General features: G+C 39.5%; 1 non-coding gene across 1 annotated transcript; it reads right to left on the bottom strand.

The window, feature by feature from the left end:
• Window positions 1–1,476: 1,476 nt before the first annotated feature.
• LOC112718507 (small nucleolar RNA R71) lies at window positions 1,477–1,580 on the bottom strand. The gene has a single exon (XR_003160845.1). It is a non-coding gene; the product is annotated as a small nucleolar RNA R71 (small nucleolar RNA).
• Between the last annotated feature and the right edge of the window lie 2,724 nt (window positions 1,581–4,304).

Here is a 4,304-nt window from a genome sequence, read left to right on the forward strand (position 1 = left end):
CTCTCATCTAGGGGTGCACAGACCCGGTCCGGCTCGAAGGTCCGGCCCGGTCCCAAACACTTTCGGGGCTAATTTGGTGTGATTTTATCGGGTTTAGGACCGGGTAAGGGTCTCAAAAATAGACCCGGTCATTATTTTGGGTCGGGTCTGGCCATAGCTCAGGTCACCCGAAGTCGGCCCGGTGGCCCGGTCATCATATACAATTAATATTTTGTGTTATTAGTGATGGATCATGACTATTCTTATGTGGAATTTAAGTATTGTAAACTTTAATATTTTGTGTTATTAGTCATTATAAGACTATAAGTTAATGTTTTATGTTTAGAATGCATAAGACTCTAGACTAATGCATAATATTGTGTTATTTGTATTGATTTAAATATTTAGTACTATTAGACAATATTAGTATTGATTGTAGTTTTGCTTTAGTATTGATTGTGGTTATGCTTTAATTTTAAAGAAGGGTTGGTTATTGTTATATTTTTCTAAGTGAATTTTACTATGTTAAATAATGGTTGGAGTCTTGGAAATTTGGATATTTTTACATGCTAGCTTACAATAAGGTATCAACGTAATGTAATGTTAACGGCTCGGTTTTCACCCGGTTTTCACCCAGTATAATTGTGGCCCGAAAGTGTATTGGTTTCATCGGGTCTAGGGTCGGGTTCGGGTCTAATAAATAGACCCGGTGCATATTTTGGGTCGGGTCTGGATCCCATCAAACCCGGTTTCACCCAGCCCATGTGCACCCTTACTCTCATCTTCTTCTATTTATTTTATTTATTTACTAACACTTCTCTTCATCTTAAAATTCGAACCCTCTCTTTTCTTCTGTGTTCGAATTTTTTCTCCTCTTCATTATTATTCTTCTTTTCTTCTACTTACATAAAGGAATCTCTATACTGTGACATAGAGGATTCCTCTTCTTTTCTGTTCTCTTATTTTTCATAAGAATAGGAGCAAGGACAAGGACATTTTTGTTGAAGCAGATCCTGAACCTGAAAAGACTCTGAAGAAGAAGCTAAGAGAAGCTAAAGCACAACAATTTAGAGAAAACCTTACAGAGAATCTCGAAAAGAAGGAGACATGGCGAACCCAATAATAATGCAAGGAGGATGCTTGGTGATTATACTAACCTACTTCCAATTTTTATGGAAGAAGCATCTCAATCCCTGCCATTGGAGCAAACAATTTGAGCTGAAGCCTCAACTAGTTGCCCTAATGCAACAGAACTGCAAGTTTTATGGACTTCCATCAGAAGATTCCTATCAGTTCCTAACTAAATTCTTGCAAATCTGTGATACTGTTAAGACTAATGGAGTAGATCCTTAAGTCTACAGGCTCATCCTTTTCCCCTTTGGTGTAAGAGATAGAGCCAGAACATGGTTGGACTCACAACCTAAAGATAGCCTGGACTCTTGGGATAAGCTGGTCGTGGCCTTCTTGACCAAGTTCTTTCCTCCTCAAAAGCTGAGCAAGCTTAGAGTGGATGTTCATACCTTCAAGCAAAAAGATGGTGAATCTATCTATGAAGCTTGGGAAAGATACAAGCATTTGACCAAAAAGTGTCCTTCTGGCATGCTTTCAGAGTGGACCATTTTAGATATATTCTATAATGGTCTATCTAAACTTTCTAAGATGTCACTGAACCATTCTGCAGGTGGATCTATTCACCTAAAGAAAACGCTTGCAGAAGCTCAAGAACTCATTACATGGTTGCAAATAACCAATTCATGTACACCTCTGAGAGGAATCCTGTGAGTAATGGGACGCCTCAGAGGAAGGGAGTTCTTGAAATTGATGCTCTGAATGCCATATTGGCTCAGAACAAAATGTTGATCAGCAAGTCAACATGATCTCTCAGAGTCTGAATGGATTGCAAAATGATCCAACAGTACTAAAGAGGCATCTTCTGAAGAAGAAGCTTATGATCCTGAGAACCCTGCAATGGCAGAGGTAAATTACATGGGTGAACCCTATGGAAACACCTATAATTCCTCATGGAGAAATCATCCAAATTTCTCATGGAAGGATCAACAAAAGCATCAACAAGGCTTTAATAATGGTGGAAGAAACAGGTTTAGCAATAGCAAGCCTTTTTCCATCATCTTCTTAGCAACAGACAGAGAATTTTGAGCAGAGTCCCTCTAGCTTAACAAACATAGTCTCTGATCTATCTAAGGCCACTTTAAGTTTCATGAGTGAAGCAAGGTCCTCCATTAGAAATTTGGAGGCACAAGTGGGTCAGATGAGTAAGAAAATCACTGAAACTCCTCGTAGTACTCTCCCAAGCAATACAGAAGAGAATCCAAAAAGAGAGTGCTAGGTCATTGATATTATCAAAATGGCCGAATCCAAGGAAGAAGTGGAGGACGTGAATCCCAATGAGGAAGACCTTATAGGACGTTCTCCAGACAGAAAGGAGTTCCCTATTGAGGACCTAAAGGAATTTGAGGCTCAAATAGAGACCATAGAGATTCCATTAAACTTCCTTCTGCCATTCATGAGCTCTGAGAACTATTCTTCCTCTGAAGAAGATGAAGATGTAATTGAAGAGCAAGTTGCTCAATATCTAGGAGCCATCATGAAGCTGAATGCCAAGTTGTTTGGTAATGAGACTGGGAAGTGAACCTCCTGCTCATTAGTGAACTAAATACATGGTCAGCAAATTTTACCTAAAAAAACAAGATCTGTAAATCATATCCTACCATAGCACCATGACCTTTGAGAAGGCTCTATTACTGGTAGTATAAATCTTATGCCACCTCTGTAATGGAGAAGCTGGGATCTTTGAGGAAAGCTGCAAGAATCTCATTAGGATGAGAGAAGTCAATAAAATAAACTTATGGATTGGTAGAGGACGTGTGGTAAAGTTAAAGCCTTACATCCCTGCTGATTTCATAATTTTAGACACTGGGAAGATAAGGATGAATCATCATCCTGAAAACCCTTCCTAGCACAGCAGGAATGTGATTGATGTGACTGATGAGCGATATTTACACGCTTTTTGGGGGTAATTTCATGTAGAATTTAGTATGTTTTAGTTAGTTTTTAGTATAATTTATTAGTTCTCAGGCAAAATTCATATTTCTGAACTTTACTATGAGTTTGTGTGTTTCTTGATTTTAGGTATTTTCTGGGCAAAATTGAGGGAGCTGAGCAAAAATCTATCAGGCGAAAAAGGACTGCGAATGTTTGGATTTGACCTCCTGCACTCAGAATGGGTTTTTGACTACAAGAGTAATTGGCGCGATCCATTGGTTGAAGTGACATCCAGGGTTTTCTGCAATATATAATAGCCATCTTTGCGTGAAGATAGACGATGTAAACTGGCGTTTAACGCCAGTTCCATGTTGTATGTTTTGGCGTTCAGCGCCAGAAATAGGTTGCAAGTTTGGAGTTCAACGCCAGAAACAGGTTAAAACCTGGCGTTCAACTCCAGAACCAACCTAGGCACGTAAGAAGCTTAAGTCTCAGCCCCAGCACACACCCAAGTGGGCCCATAGTGGATTTCTGCACTATCCATCCTAGTCTTACTCATTTTCTGTAAAGATAGGTTACTAGTTTAGTATTTAAACCTTTTAGAGATTTATTTTGTATCTCATGACATTTTTAGATCTAAACTTTGTACCTTTTGACGGCATGAGTCTCTAGACTCCATTGTTGGGGTGAGGAGTTCTGTAGCGTCTCGATAAATTAATTGCAATTATTTCTGTTTCCATTCAAACACACTTGTCCTATCTAAGATTTCATTGTGCTTCACTATGAAGAAGGTGATGATCTTGACACTCATCACCTTCTTAATCATGAACGTGTGCCTGACAACCACCTCCGTTCTACATCAGATTGAATGAGTATCTCTTAGATTCCTTAATCAGAATCTTCGTGGTATAAGCTAGAATTGATGGTGGCATTCATCAAAATCCGGAAAGTCTAAACCTTGTCTATGGTATTCCGAGTGGATTTAAGGATTGGATGACTGTGACGAGCTTCAAACTCGCGAGTGTTGGGCGTAGTGACAGACGCAAAGGATCAATGGATCCTATTCCGACATGATCGAGAACCAACAGATGATTAGTCGTGCTGTGACAGAGCATTTGGACCATTTTCACTGAGAGGATGGGAAGTAGCGATTGACAACGGTGACACCCTACATACAGCTTGCCATGGAAGGAGCCTTGCATGTTTGAAAGTGAGGAAGCATTATGTTACAGGAATTCAGAAGACAAAGCATCTCCAAAACTCCAACATATTCTCCACTACTGCGTAACAATTACTCCTTTTACACCCTTTTATTTATCTTT

The sequence above is a fragment of the Arachis hypogaea genome, chromosome 10 (genome assembly GCF_003086295.3).
Source record: "Arachis hypogaea cultivar Tifrunner chromosome 10, arahy.Tifrunner.gnm2.J5K5, whole genome shotgun sequence".
In the NCBI taxonomy this organism is placed as follows: Eukaryota; Viridiplantae; Streptophyta; class Magnoliopsida; order Fabales; family Fabaceae; genus Arachis; species Arachis hypogaea.